A 15,946-nucleotide genomic window follows, 5' to 3' on the forward strand; every position below is an offset into this window, starting at 1 on the left:
CAAGGCCTAAAATTGTTTTGTAGGTTTATGCATCTGGGGGCTCAAGTTGGATCATTGATAGCGGGTGCACAAACCACATGACAGGGGAGAAAAGGATGTTCTCCTCCTACGAGAAAAACTAAGATCCCCAAAGAGCTATCACATTCGGGGATGGAAATCAAGGTTTGGTCAAAGGACTTGGTAAAATTGCTTTATCACCTGACCATTCTATTTCCAATGTTTTTCTTGTAGATTCTTTAGATTACAACTTGCTTTCTGTTTCTCAATTATGTAAAATGGGTTACAACTGTCTTTTTACGGATATAGGTGTTACTGTCTTTAGAAGAAGTGATGATTCAGTAGCATTTAAGGGAGTGTTAGAGGGTCAGCTATACTTAATTGATTTTAATAGAGCTGAACTCGACACTTGCTTAATTGCTAAGACTAACATGGGTTGGCTTTGGCATCGCCGACTAGCCCACGTTGGGATGAAGAATCTTCATAAGCTTCTAAAGGGAGAGCACATTTTGGGACTAACCAATGTTCATTTTGAGAAAGACAGGGTTTGTAGCGCATGTCAAGCAGGGAAGCAAGTTGGTGTTCATCATCCACACAAGAACATCATGACGATCGACAGGCCGCTTGAGTTACTCCACATGCATCTTTTTGGTCCGATCGCGTACATAAGCATCGACGGGAGTAAGTGTTGTCTTGTAATTGTGGATGATTATTCTCGCTTCACTTGGGTGTTCTTTTTGCAGGAAAAATCACAAACCCAAGAGACATTGAAGGGATTCTTGAGACGGGCTCAAAATGAATTCGGCTTAAGGATCAAAAAGATTAGAAGCGACAACGGGACGGAGTTCAAGAACTCACAAATCGAAGGCTTTCTTGAGGAGGAGGGCATCAAGCATGAGTTCTCCTCTCCCTACACGCCACAACAAAATGGTGTGGTGGAGAGAAAGAATATAACTCTATTGGACATGGCAAGGACCATGCTTGATGAATACAAGACTTTGGATCGGTTTTGGGCCGAGGCGGTCAACACCACTTGCTATGCCATCAACCGGTTATATCTTCACCGAATCCTCTAGAAGACATCTTATGAACTCCTAACCGATAAAAAGCCCAATGTTTCATATTTTAGAGTCTTTGGTAGCAAATGTTTTATTCTTGTTAAAAGAGGTAGAAAATCTAAATTTGCTCCTAAGGCTGTAGAAGGCTTTTTACTTGGTTATGATTCAAACACAAAGGCATATAGAGTCTTTAACAAGTCCTCTGGACTAGTTGAAGTTTCTTGTGACATTGTGTTTGATGAGACTAACGGCTCTCAAGTAGAGCAAGTTGATCTTGATGAGCTAGATGATGAAGAGGCTCCGTGCGTCACGCTAAGGAACATGTCCATTGTGGATGTATGTCCTAAGGAATCCGAAGAGCCTCCACAAGCACAAGATCAACCATCTTCCTCCATGCAAGCATCTCCACCAACTCAAGATGAGGATCAAGCTCAAGATGATGAAAATGAAGATCAAGACGAGCCACCTCAAGAGAAGGACAATGATCAAGGGGGAGATGCTAATGATCAAGACAAGGAAGATGATGACGGTCCAAGACCGCCACACCCAAGAGTCCACCAAGCAATACAACGAGATCACCCCGTGAACTCCATCCTCGGTGATATTCATAAGGGGGTAACCACTTGATCTCGTGTTGCTCATTTTTGTGAACATTACTCCTTTGTGTCTTCTATTGAGCCATACAGGGTAGAAGACGCATTAAGGGATTCAGATTGGGTGTTGGCAATGCAAGAGGAACTCAACAACTTCACGAGAATTGAGGTATGACATTTAGTTCCACGTCCTAATCAAAATGTTGTAGGAACCAAGTGGGTCTTCCGCAACAAGCAAGATGAGCATGGTGTGGTGACAAGGAACAAAGCCCGACTTGTGGCCAAAGGATATTCACAAGTCGAAGGTTTGGATTTCGGTGAAACCTATGCACCCGTAGTTAGGCTTGAGTCAATTCGCATTTTACTTGCCTATGCTACTTACCATGTGTTGGGACTATGCTTCGTCGCCGAAGGTCTTGTAGGAAGAAACAGCTTCGGCTGAAGCTGTCCGCATGTGATGACCGAAGGTTCCTCTTCATGAAGCTTCGGAATTACAAACTGACATAAAAGTAGAATGACCTTTTAGTCCATAAATGTTTGAGTCGCTGTTGTAATCCCTTATGAGGAGCATAATTGTAATTCCTCATAGGCTGTGTCCCGTGTCTATAAATAGTGAACAGTATTCCTTTACTGTTCACGCATTCCTGTAATAGTGATCGCACCATTCGGGAATCAACCTTTTGCCAAGGCAGAGGTATTACTGTATCCAATGCTTAAATATATTAAATAGATATAATATGAAAGCAATGTTGTTCGTTTATAATTTATTCACCTTTGACGCTTCATATTTTATATTACTTTGTTCAATCTATTAGAATCCAATTACGAAGATTAACCTTCGTAGTCATATTGTCTTTAACCTTCGTCCAAAGTTCATTAATCCTTAAGGGAATAATGCTTCGTTGGACGAAGGGCATTAACATTTAACATTTTATGTTGCCTTGTTCTTGATTCATAGCATTTGAGAACAAGTCCCCAACATTGGCGCCCACCTCCGGTGAACTCACTTCCACTTTCCTGAGACAATGGCTTCGTTCAAGAACCAAGCTGGAGCTGCTTCGGCTCCGAAGCTGATTCTCCCGATAACAGGCGGTTCGTGCTCAGAGCCGGCTAACAAGAAGCAGAAGAAAGAGGCGCAGAGAAGGGTACAGCATGTTGGAGTGCAGGGACCCTTCATCAAGTCAAGATGGTCCCACATTCCAATCACCTTCTCCCAAGAGGATCTTCAACTCAAGGATTTTCCTCACAACGATGCTATGGTTATTTCTTGCGTTATCAAAGGGTTTCTGGTCCACAATGTTTTGGTTGATACAGACAGTGCAGCTGATATTATATTTGCTAAGGCCTTCAGACAAATGCAAGAGCCAGAAGATAAGATTCATGATGCTACACACCCTCTCTGTGGCTTCGGAGGAAGACATATTGTAGCACTGGGCAAAATCACCATGCCAGTGACCTTCAGATTCATCAACAACACCAGAACTGAGCAAGTTGTGTTTGACATTGTTGACATGGAATACTCTTACAATGCAATTATTGGTCGTGGCACCCTCAACGCTTTCGAAGCAATTCTTCATCCTGCTTATCTTTGCATGAAGATACCTTCGGATCAAGGACCCATTGCTATTCATGGAAGTCAGGAAGCTGCCAGAAGGGCCGAAGGAAACTGGACTGACTCAAAAGCAATCCATAATATAGATGGAGCTGAAGCTTGTGAACAGTACAAATTCAGAAGGGAGAAAGCAGCTTCGGCAGATCAGCCGAAGCCCATGCTCTTATGTGAGGACATAGCAGAGCAGAAGGTGCTGTTGGGCTCCCAATTATCCAAAGAACAGGAGAAAACCTTGATAAGGTTTTTGTTCAACAACAAAGATGTTTTTGCATGGTCAGCTAATGATCTTTGCGGAGTTAACAGGGATGTTATTGAACACTCGCTCAATGTTGACCCATCCTTCAGACCCAGAAAGCAGAGGCTTCGGAAAATGTCTGATGACAAGGCCGAAGGAGCTCGGAATGAAGTCAAAAGACTCCTCAGTGCAGGAGTTATCAGAGAAGTAAAGTACCCAGAATGGCTAGCTAACACTGTTATGGTAAAAAAGGCCAATGGCAAATGGCGAATGTGTATCGATTTTACGGATCTCAACAAGGCCTGTCCGAAGGACGAATTCCCATTGCCAAGGATAGACTCCTTAGTTGATGCAGCAGCTTCATCAGAGCTTATGAGTCTTTTAGATTGTTATTCAGGCTATCATCAAATTTGGATGAAGAAGGAGGATGAGCCGAAGACCAGTTTCATAACCCCTAGTGGAACATATTGTTACCTTCGGATGCCTGAGGGGCTCAAGAACGCTGGAGGAAGTTTCAGCAGAATGACTTCGAAGGTTCTTCAGTCTCAGATAGGCAGAAATGTGCTAACTTATGTTGATGATATCATTGTAAAAAGCACGAAACAAGAAAATCACATTGCTGATTTGCAGGAGACCTTCGCCAGTTTTAGACAAGCTGGTCTAAAGCTGAATCCAGAAAAATGTGTCTTCGGAGTAAAGAAGGGGAAATTTCTTGGATGCTTGGTTTCAACAAAGGGAATTGGAGCTAATCCAAGTAAAATTGAAGCTATACTTCGAATGGAGCCACCAAATACGAAAAGGGGGCCCAAAGATTGATGGGGAGGCTGGCATCTCTTAATAGATTCATATCCAGATCAGCTGAGAGAAATTTACCATTCTTCGAAGTGCTGAAATCAGCCGAAGTTTTTCAATGGGGACCAAGCCAACAAAAAGCCTTCGAGGAACTGAAGCAATATTTGATGGATTTAACAACATTAACTCCACCAACACCAGGGGCTCCTTTGTTATTATATGTGGCAGCTTCGCACTCAGCGGTAAGTGCAACACTTGTCCAGGAGAAGCTTGATGGCCAAGTCAAGAAGCAGGTCCCAGTATATTTTGTATCTGAGGTTCTTAGTTCATCAAAGAAAAACTATACAGAATTGGAGAAGGTGTTATATGCTGTTTTGATGGCATCCAGGAAGCTTCGACATTACTTTCAAGCATACAATATTGTTGTTCCTTCTTCGCAACCGTTGAAGGATATTATGAGAAATAGAGAAGCTACTGGACGGATTGGAAAATGGGCTGCAGAGCTCAATGAATTTTGTATTGATTATGTGCATAGGTCTTCGATCCAGTCTCAAGCGTTGGCAGATTTCATTGCTGACTGGACGCCAGGGGCTCAGGATGAAGAAACAAATAAAGATGCCAAAGTATGGACAATGTTTTGCGATGGGTCTTGGGGAACCTTCGGAGCAGGAGCAGCCGCTGTGTTGGTCTCACCATCCAAAGTTAAAACTTGTTATGCGGCAAGACTCGATTTTAGTTGTACAAACAATATTACTGAGTACGAAGCCCTGCTTTTGGGCCTTCGGAAGTTAAAAGCAATGGGAATCAGAAGGGCCATTCTTAAAACTGATTCCCAGGTTGTTTCGGGTCATATCGACAAGAGTTGTAAGGCTAAAGATCCGAAGCTTGAAAAATATCTAGACACGGTCCGAAGGATTGAAGCTTCCTTCGAAGGATTTTCTGTCAAAAATATCCCTCGAGGACAAAATGAGCATGCTGATTTGCTAGCTAAGTCAACAGCACAGGGGCTGCCCTTACCTTCGGATGTGTTCTTCGAAACAATAAAAGCACCTTCAGTGGAACTTCTTGAAAGAGCAGTCCTCAATATATCTCCTGTTTATAGTGAAGACTGGAGAACTGAGATCATCTCTTACCTTCAGGGTAACTTCCTTTCAGATGACGAAACTTATAACAGGAGGATAGAGGCAAGAGCTCGTCCATATGTCATGATAGAAGGGGAGTTGTACAAGCATGGAGTTTGTGCTCCATTACTCAAGTGTTTATCCAGAGCCGAAGGCATAGAATTGATGAAAGAAATACATGCAGGCCTGTGTGGATCTCACATTGGATCTAGGCCGTTACTTGGAAAAGTTTTCCGTCAAGGGTTTTATTGGCCGAAGGCAGCTTCGGATGCAGCGGAATTAGTTCAAAAGTGCGAAGGTTGTCAGAAATGTGCAAGAGATCAAAAACAACCTTCGTCTCTAACTCAGCTGATACAACCCATCTGGCCATTGCAAAGGTGGGGCCTTGACTTGTTAGGTCCGTTACCACCGGCCCAAGGAAACTTAAGATATGTTGTAGTGGCTGTGGAATATTTTTCTAAATGGATTGAGGCAAAGCCTTTAGCCACAATAACTTCGGCCACCATTCAAAAGTTTTTCTGGCAGAATATTGTTTGTCGTTTCGGAGTACCAAAGACCATCACTGTAGATAATGGAACACAGTTCGACTCCGAAGCTTTCAGAGAATTCTGTGATCAAATTGGCACGAAGATCCATTTTGCATCAGTCAGGCATCCGGAGTCAAATGGGCTTGTTGAAAGAGCCAATGGCATCATAATGACAGGAATAATGAAGTTAATCTTCAATCAACCCAGGGGAAAGTGGCCAGATCAATTAATCAAAGTGGTATGGAGCCACAACACAACAACATCAAGGTCAATAGGCTTTACTCCATTCAAATTATTGTTTGGTGACGAAGCAATAACTCCGGAGGAAGCTAAAACTGGATCAATAAGAGTAGTAGCTTCGACAGAATCAGATTCCGAAGCTGATCATTCTGTGGAAAAAGATGCTATAGAAGGGATCAGGCTTCAAGCTGTGGAGAACATCAATAAATATCAAGCCGAAACAATCAAATGGCATGATAGAAAGGTTCGGCTAAAGAATATTGAGCCAGGACATTTGGTGCTTCGGAGAGTGGCTAACCCAGATACAGTGGGCAAGTTGCAGTTGAAATGGGAGGGACCTTTTTTGGTAGTATCTTCGTCAAGACCCGGTTCATACAGATTGAAGGATATGGACGACAATGACATTCCTAGATCTTGGAGTGCGGATGAGCTTCGGCGATATTATGTATAACTCGATGTAATTTTTTATATTTTTTATTTTTCTTTCATGGCACCCTTTTCCTTTCTGAAGGGGGAGAAAGGTTTTTAATGGGGCCATCACATGTAATTTCCTTTTTTAGCTGTATAAGAGCAAAATCCCCCAAAGATGTAAATGTAAAAACTGAGAACGCACCATCGAGTGCCGAAAAGAAACAGGGAAGAAGCTCGAAAGCCATCCCTAAGGGGATGCGGAGCACGACGAAGCTACTAAAGAAGTCGCTCCAAAGGGAGCGCAGTGTAAGTTTTCTGCTCAAAAGTCGTTCCAAAGGGAATGCAGAGCTTACAGCGAAAAGTCAACGCTGATTCCGCTGAAGTAAAAGGCGAAGAAGCTCCTAAGGGAGGCTTACAGCGAAAAGTCAACGCTGATTCCGCTGAAGTAAAAGGCGAAGAAGCTCCTAAGGGAGGCTTACAGCGAAAAGTCAGCGCTGATATGTGATTGTTTCTAAGGAAATAATGGTTGTGATTATGGCTTCGGATATGTGTTTGGACATTCATTTGCACACCACATTACATCATAACATTTGCATTCATAAACATTCATCCAGGCATATGTAGGATAACCATCGTCATAGCATAAGTGGTTGCTTCGGCAAAAAGGAAAAAACTGTCTTTTGTACTTCGTTGTGTACGAAAAGAAGAGCTTCGACAAAAAGAAAAAGCTGTTTTTTATGCTTCGCTGTGTACGAAAAGAAGGGAAGGTGTTTTTTCGCCTTCGTCTCAAAAAGATAATTTCGTCCACATCAAAGCACCTCATACATTAATGGAAGGGTAAGAGCATATTACAAGGTATGAACAAAATTCATTAAGAACTGTTTAGTCATATTTACAAAAGTTATTTCAAAAGTTTCTTGAGTTTTTCTACAGTCTACTCCTACTGATCTTCATGGGGCCTCAGCTTTGGCGTCGTACTCTAAGCATCGGTCTCGGCTTCGTCATCCTACATGAATTAAGTTGTTGAGAGTCAAAACCAAGTTTGAAGGAAAAGGTAAGCACAAGGTATGATTTCTTACTGGTTCAAGATGACTCCGAGCTTCGTCTCCAGCCTTTTCTCGCCCGCCTTTTGTCCATATCATCTTTACAAATCTATTAGAGATGCTTCGGGCGAGGTCAGGAATATCATCTAAAATTGATGGTGATAGAGTGAAATTGGGCCTATTAACAATTTTTCCATGGTCGCAGCCAGCTTTCAGAAAAGCTGCAGCAGTGCCCCGAGAAGCTACCCAGGCACAGAAGTCACCGTGCCCGGCTATAACTTCGTCAAGCTCATCAATTTCACCCTCAATATGTTCGAAGGTCTTTGGTAAATCTTCAGTTGACGGGGTGAACTTCCCACTGCTAGCCCCGACTGAGTGGAAAATTTTTCTCAGTCGTTGAATACATTTATTGCTAAACTCCAAACATTTGTCTTGAAGGCTTGCCAATAATTTTTTCAAATCTGAATTTTGTTGGACTTCGGCTTCAAGTTTCGCATTAAGTTCTTGCTTTTCTTGTTCAAACTATTCAGATTGGCAGAGAAGCTTCGTATTCAATTCTGCTATTTTAGCTTCGGCTTCTGCCAATAAGCCTTCAGTTGTCTGAAGCTCGAAGTTTTTCTTTTCAATAGTAGCTGATTGCTCTTTTAATTTGCTCTCTAAATTTTCAATTATAACCTCGTGTTTTTTGTCTTCCAGATCCTGCTGCATTTTCAAAGCCTTACTCAACAGCATACTCTGCACATAAACAACCTTCGTTAGAAATGTCTTCGTTATTAAAAACAATAAAAGACAAGGGAAAAGTAGTTCACCTTGAAATTGGAATAAAATAAACTACCAACGATATGTTGTCGTCGGTAGCGGCTAATATCCGTTTCCAGCTTCGGAAAACCGATACTCTTTGATAGAGTACCGATAATCTTAGCTCCAGTTTGATCCCGGATACAGTCTAATTTTTCATCGTCAATGCCCACGAAGAGGAGTGCTCCTGGTTTATATCCGCAAGATTTGGCATATTCTTTAAGCTCTTCTATTTCGGTTTTTGACAGTTCTTGTCCAACTAAATTTTGAAACATGAAGGCTTCGTCCTCTGAAGTTTCGTCAGAGATTTCCTTTTCTTTCCCAGACACTGCGGCCATGGTCTCCTCGGCGGCGGTCGTAGCTTCTTCTGTGGCCATGTTTAGCAGTATTTTGTCGATATGTTCGATTGTGGTTTCCAAGTTCAAATCTTCGGTTAAGGTAGCTTCGGTAGCTGCGATCTCCGAAGGTGCGACTTCAATATTTGTTATTTCCTCAGCCGCTAGTATCTTCCGAGCTGAGGCTCTCGGTGGTGTCTTGTCAATGACTTCTGTCACTGCGATGATTCTTTGTCTCTTTGTTTTAGTTGTTTCCTTCGTTTTTTCGGGCTCCTTTTCCTTCTGAAAAAACTTCGTCAGTTGAGGCCCTAATGGACTTAGCTTCACAGGCAGGGATTCAGTCATTACCTTCAAAATCTCTTCCACGTCAGTGGCAGAGCGTGATGCGGGAGTCTCTTCTTCGTCGGATACTTTTCGCTTCGGAGATGATACTTTTCTCTTCTTCGGAAGTTTCTTCTCTTTTGGTGGTTCTTTCTTATCTTCATTTAAAGCTTCGGCTACCCTTTTCCTTTTCCGGCCTTCCACACCTTTATTCAGTTGTTCGTAGTCGGGGTATTCAAAACCCAAGGCGTCCAGCACTCGATTCAGTCTTCGCTTCGGACGGGTACCGAAGGTCGTAGTCATCAACTGATCTTCTTTTTTGGAGTAATTACCGAGTATTTCATTGCACATTATTTCAATTGTGTCCAGCCACTCTTGGCAAGGTGTCTTAAAGTATTTCTTAAACTTGTAATAGTAAGGTAACCGCACAAGTTCCCCTTCTTTCTTCTCCCCCTTTAGCTTCGGCATTTCCCATTCTTTTAAAGTAGGAAAAACCCTGAAGGCCAAGAACTCTTGAACCAGGTCTCTTGTGCCGATATGCTCTGAAATAATTTTAAACTCAGCCAGTGCAGCCCAAGTGGGACCTTCTAATGACATTTGGCATCGCGGTCTTGTTTCCCCGAAGATCAATTCAAGAGGGCTTTGTACCAGTTTCTCTTTGTCTTCGTCAACTTTCACATAAAACCATTCTGACTTCCAGCCTGCCGGCCATTTGCTTCGGTAGCTGATTACAGGAAATTTCGTGGTTTTCCGATAAGCAAAATTATAGCAACCAAAGTTATCATGCAATCCATCTTTTCTAGCCTTCGTCTGGTAGTGCAGCTCATGAACTCGATAAAAGCTGTCGGCAAACGGCTCCACCGCCTGGCTTCGGAGGGCCCAGATATAAAAACTAAGCCTAACGATAGCGTTAGGAGTCAGCTGATGAAAGTAGATCCCAAACTTCTTCAGTACATCTGCAATAATCCTATGAAGGGGGAATCTCAACCCAGCCTTTATAAAGCTTTTGAAAATGACTATTTCATCCTTCTCTGGCTTCGGGGTAGTTTCTTCCCCCCCCAAAGCGAAGTAGCTTCTTCTCACTCTCACTGAAATAACCCGACTTCACCATCTTGGAGAGATCAGCCTTAGAGACAGTTGACTTTCCGAAGTCCAAGTGGCTGGGCTTACTTGGCATGGCAATATGATAATCATCTTCGGAATCAGTTTCCTCAATGTCTCCTTCTTCCGCTTCGGCAGTTGCCTGTTCTGTTTCAGCAGTGGGGATTTCTTCTGAGATTACCAGTCCGGATCGTTGCATCGCTTCGGAGATGGGAACAATCTCCGATCCTTCAGCTTCGCCTCCCTCACGTTCAACCCTAGCGGTAGAACGCACTCTGGCCATTTAATTCTGATTTTTTTGGGAACTAAGTACTTTTTCTTCCGAAGCTTTTTCTTCTGACGAAGTAGGCTTCAAACTGGAGCTTCGTTTGATTCCGAGAGTCAAGCTTCGACTATGGTTAAAAAATTTGGCAGCAAAACAGTGCAAATAGCAATGAATGCTGTGGTAACTTCACACCTACCCGTCTGTTTATATAGTGATGCAGGTAAGAAGGTGAATCACCAGGATTTTTACACCAGGCGAACAGCTGCTTGCACCCGCTGCGCGGTGGACCGTAGAGACCAAATAGTAACTCTGCAAGGTGGGACCGCTACGCGCTCGGAAACTGAATCGTTTCTCGACAACGAGCTCAGGGAAGGTGTTTTTCGGACCTTCGGCTTCCCGAAGCCTAAGATACTTTTTTCACGGATCAAGCTCGTTACGAAAAACGATCTAGCACCGCGAAGGGGCTACTGTTGGGACTATGCTTCGTCGCCGAAGGTCTTGTAGGAAGAAACAGCTTCGGCTGAAGCTGTCCGCATGTGATGACCGAAGGTTCCTCTTCATGAAGCTTCGGAATTACAAACCGACATAAAAGTAGAATGACCTTTTAGTCCATAAATGTTTGAGTCGCTGTTGTAATCCCTTATGAGGGGCATAATTGTAATTCCTCACAGGCTGTGTCCCGTGTCTATAAATAGTGAACAATATTCCTTTACTGTTCACGCATTCCTGTAATAGTGATCGCACCATTCGGGAATCAACCTTTTGCCAAGGCAGAGGTATTACTGTATCCAATGCTTAAATATATTAAATAGATATAATATGAAAGCAATGTTGTTCGTTTATAATTTATTCACCTTTGACGCTTCATATTTTATATTACTTTGTTCAATCTATTAGAATCCAATTACGAAGATTAACCTTCGTAGTCATATTGTCTTTAACCTTCGTCCAAAGTTCATTAATCCTTAAGGGAATAATGCTTCGTTGGACGAAGGGCATTAACATTTAACATTTTATGTTGCCTTGTTCTTGATTCATAGCATTTGAGAACAAGTCCCCAACACCATGGCTTTAAGCTTTATCAAATGGATGTAAAAAGTGCCTTCCTCAATGGACCAATCAAGGAGGAGGTCTATGTTGAGCAACCTCCCGGCTTTGAAGATAGTGAGTACCCTAACTATGTATATAAACTCTCTAAGGCACTTTATGGGCTCAAGCAAGCCCCAAGAGCATGGTATGAATGCCTAAGAGATTTTCTTATCGCTAATGGCTTCAAAGTCGGAAAAGCCGATCCTACTCTATTCACTAAAACTATTGCAAAAGATTTGTTTGTATGCCAAATTTATGTTGATGATATCATATTTGGGTCTACTAACAAATCTACTTGTGAAGAATTTAGTAGGATTATGATTCAAAAATTCGAGATGTCTATGATGGGGGAGTTGAAGTATTTTCTAGGATTTCAAGTCAAGCAACTCCAAGAGGGCACCTTCATTAGCCAAATGAAGTACATTCAAGACATACTCACCAAGTTTGGGATGAAGGATGCCAAGCCCATCAAGACTCCCATGGGAACTAATGGGCATCTCGACCTCGACACGGGAGGTAAATCCGTAGATCAAAAGGTATACCGATCGATGATAGGTTCTTTACTCTATTTATGTGCATCTTGACCGGATTTTATGCTTTCCGTATGCATGTGTGCAAGATTCCAAGCCGATCCTAAGAAAGTTCACCTTAGGGCTGTGAAATGAATCTTGAGATATTTAGTTTATACTCCTATGTTTGGCCTTTGGTACCCTAGGGGATCCACTTTTGATTTAATTGGATATTCCGATGTTGATTGGGCAGGGTGTAAAATTGATAGAAAGAGCACATCAGGGACTTGCCAGTTCTTGGGAAGATCTCTGGTGTCTTGGGCTTCAAAGAAGCAAAATTCTGTAGCTCTTTCTACCACTGAAGCCGAGTATATTGCCGCAGGCCATTGTTGCGCGCAATTGCTTTGGATGAGGCAAACCCTTAGGGACTATGGTTACAAATTAACCAAAGTTCCTCTCCTATGTGATAATGAGAGTGCAATCCGCATGACGGATAATCCCGTTGAGCATAGCCGCACTAAACACATAGTCATTCGGTGTCACTTTTTGAGGGATCACCAACAAAGGCGGGATATCGAGATTGCTTATATTAACACCAAAGAACAATTAGCCGATATCTTTACCAAACCACTAGATGAGAAAACATTTACCAAACTTAGGCATGAGCTAAATATTCTTGATTCTAGGAATTTTGATTGATATTTTGCACACATAGCTCATTTATACCTTTGATCATCCCTCTTTCATGTTCTATGACTAATGTGGTTTTAAGTGCATTTCATGCTAAGTCATAGATTGAAAGGGAATTGGAGTCTTCGGCAAGGCTTCCACTCCACTCCATCGAATTATTCATCCATCACCGTCGCTCCACACCGCTCTCTAATTTGGTATAATCTTCACTCCTATATTATTTACCAAAGGGGAGAAAGTTTGAAAACAAGCTTATATTTCACTCACAAGTATCCATTTTTGGCGATTCATGCCAAAGGGGGAGAAAGTATTAGCCCAAAGCAAAAGGACCGCACCACCACCAATTTCAAAAATTTAGTCTTTCGATTTGTATTTAAAGTAGTGTTTTCAAATTGGTATCTTATTGTTGATATAATTTCAAATTGGTATACCCTCTTCAAAATTAATATCTAAAACCCTCTTGAACACTAAGAGGAGGATTTCATTATGGGGGAGTTTTGTTTAGTCAAAGGAAAAACATTTGAAACAGGGGGAGAAAATTTCAAATCTTGAAAATGCTTTTCAAAATCTTATTAATTTACCTTTGACTATTTGCAAAAGACTTTGAAAAGGAATTTCCAAAACATTTGCAAAAACAAAACAAGTGGTGCAAGTGTGGTCCAAAATGTTTAATAAGAAGAAAGCCATCCATGCATATCTAGTAGAAATAATTATTGGTTTCATTCCAAGCAACTTTTGCACTTACCTTATGCAAACTAGTTCAATTCTGCACTTTTATATTTGCTTTGGTTTGTGTTGGCATCAATCACCAAAAAAGGGGGAGATTGAAAGGGAAATAGGCTTACATCTTTTCCTATATGAATTTTGGTGATTGAATTGCCCAACGCAAATAATTGGACTAACTAGTTTGCTCTAGATTATAAGTTTTACAGGTGCCAAAGGTTCACAACAAACCAATAAAAAGACCAAGAAAAGGGTTCAAATAAGGAGAGCAAAAGACAACCCGAAGGCTGCCATGGTCTGGCGCACCGGACTGTCCGGTGTGCCACCGGACAGTGTCCGGTGCACCAGGGAGCTCAACTCCAAACTGCTCAGCTTCGGGAATTCGAGAGGCCGCTCCACTATAATTCACCGGACTGTCCGGTGCACCAAGCGGAGCAATGCCTCCAAGCGCCAACGGTCGTCTGCAAACAGTACAGGAACAATGAATAGTGTTCACTGCGCACGCAGAAGACAGAGCAAGCGTCAGAAGGCGCACCGGATAGTGAACAGTGACTGTCCGGTGCACCACCAGACTGTCTGGTGGCCCCACTTGTCAGAGCTTCAACGGTCGGAACCCAACGACCTGGTGACGTGGCTGGCGCACCGGACTGTCCGGTGCGCCATGCGACAGAAGCCCTCACCAACGGTCACTTTGGTGGTTGGGCTATAAATACCCCAACCACCCACCATTCATTGCATCCATCAAACCATATACAAGAGCTCTAGACTTCATTCAAAGACACAATCAAAGAGATCAAATCCTCTCCCAAGTCCGAAATCACTCCAAACAAATTAGTGACTAGAGAGAGAGACATTTGTGTTCATTTGAGCTCTTGCGCTTGGATTGCTTTTCTTCTTCCTTCTTTCTTGTTCCCAAGTTCATTGTAATCAAAGCAAGAGACATCAATTGTGTGGTGGTCCTTGTGGGGACTTGGTGTCCCATTTGATTGAGAAGAGAAGCTCACTCGGTCTAAGTGACCGTTTGAGAGAGGGAAAGGGTTGAAAGAGACCCTGTCTTTGTGACCACCTCAACGGGGAGTAGATTTGCAAGAACCGAACCTCGGTAAAACAAATCACTGTGTCATCCGCCTTATTTGCTTGTGATTTGTTTTCACCCTCTCTTTCGGACTCGTTTCTATTTCTAACGCTAACCCCGGCTTGTAGTGTGTGCTTAAGTTTGTAAATTTCAGATTTGCCTATTCACCCCCCTCTACGCGACTTTCAAAAGTACCAGAAATCATAAGTATAGCCATCATCATTAAACCATCAACATAAACATATCCAGAGTAACTCTAATCAAAGAGGATCCCAAGGTTGCTCTTAACTGTAAGCACGACTGATATAACAGTTTCTAACCCTATACAGAGGTCGCACACCTTACCCACGAGCCATGGTTCCCATTCTTACCAGGGATCATGACTCCTCATTGACCACTTCCTACATGGTCCGGTAGGGTATCACTATGTAGCCTTTACAAAGATTCTCCTGGTGTGTAGCCGCCTGTTAAGTTTCGCCAGTTGTACAAACACAATACTCCTCCATAAGGTGGGTGACTAATAAAACCAAATCGAATGAACCTCATCACCCACCCTTAGCAGAGCAAGCATTATGCCCCAGCCCCCATTGATGACACAATGACAAAGCAAACTACACCCCTAGGTTCCTCTAATTAATCAGTTAAGTGCGTCCTATACCACCCTCATGTTTGTACTGTTATCCCGGGTGGTCTCTCAACGAACAGATCCTTATGGAGATGTACTCGAGAAACAACCCAGGCCCCCTAAAATGCCACAAGTTCATAATCATAATCATAATGGATCATCGTAGCATAAAGTAATTCTTATCATGTTTGTTGATTAAAGTAAAGCACTAGCATGTAGCTGATCATAATAACCCAACCAAAACAGTAATCAAGGACAGGATAAACAGAAAACTAGTCAATCCTTAGGTTAATCATAGTATGCAGAACAATAAATTATAAAGTAAATATGATATAATAGGTCAGAGGACACTTGCCTTCACCAAACTGCTGCTGCTCAGGGGCTTCTCCTACAACTTCCTCAGACTCCGCGGACGGAATGTTATCTAAGCGACGAACACACATTCAACATTCTTAAAACAGAAAGAAATAATACACCATACAAGGAAAAACATGTGCAATACAAAATAGCGCTCGCTTTTACGGTCATATGAAAAAGTAACGCCGAGATTGAAGCTACGATTGAGAAGTTATTGCGTTTATATTATACAAATATGAAATAGAACATTTAATTTGACATACTTGCATTAATCGATATTTATTAAATGTAACTAAAGTTATTACCTAGTTTTAATAAATCTACTATGCTAACATCTCTCAGTTAAAAAAGCAATTTAGATAATATTAGCGACTCTAAACGAGACGAAATAACGTCGCAAGACGAAATGCGCGATGTGCAAAACAGCAC

Source organism: Zea mays, chromosome 8 (genome assembly GCF_902167145.1).
Source record: "Zea mays cultivar B73 chromosome 8, Zm-B73-REFERENCE-NAM-5.0, whole genome shotgun sequence".
NCBI classification, from domain to species: Eukaryota; Viridiplantae; Streptophyta; class Magnoliopsida; order Poales; family Poaceae; genus Zea; species Zea mays.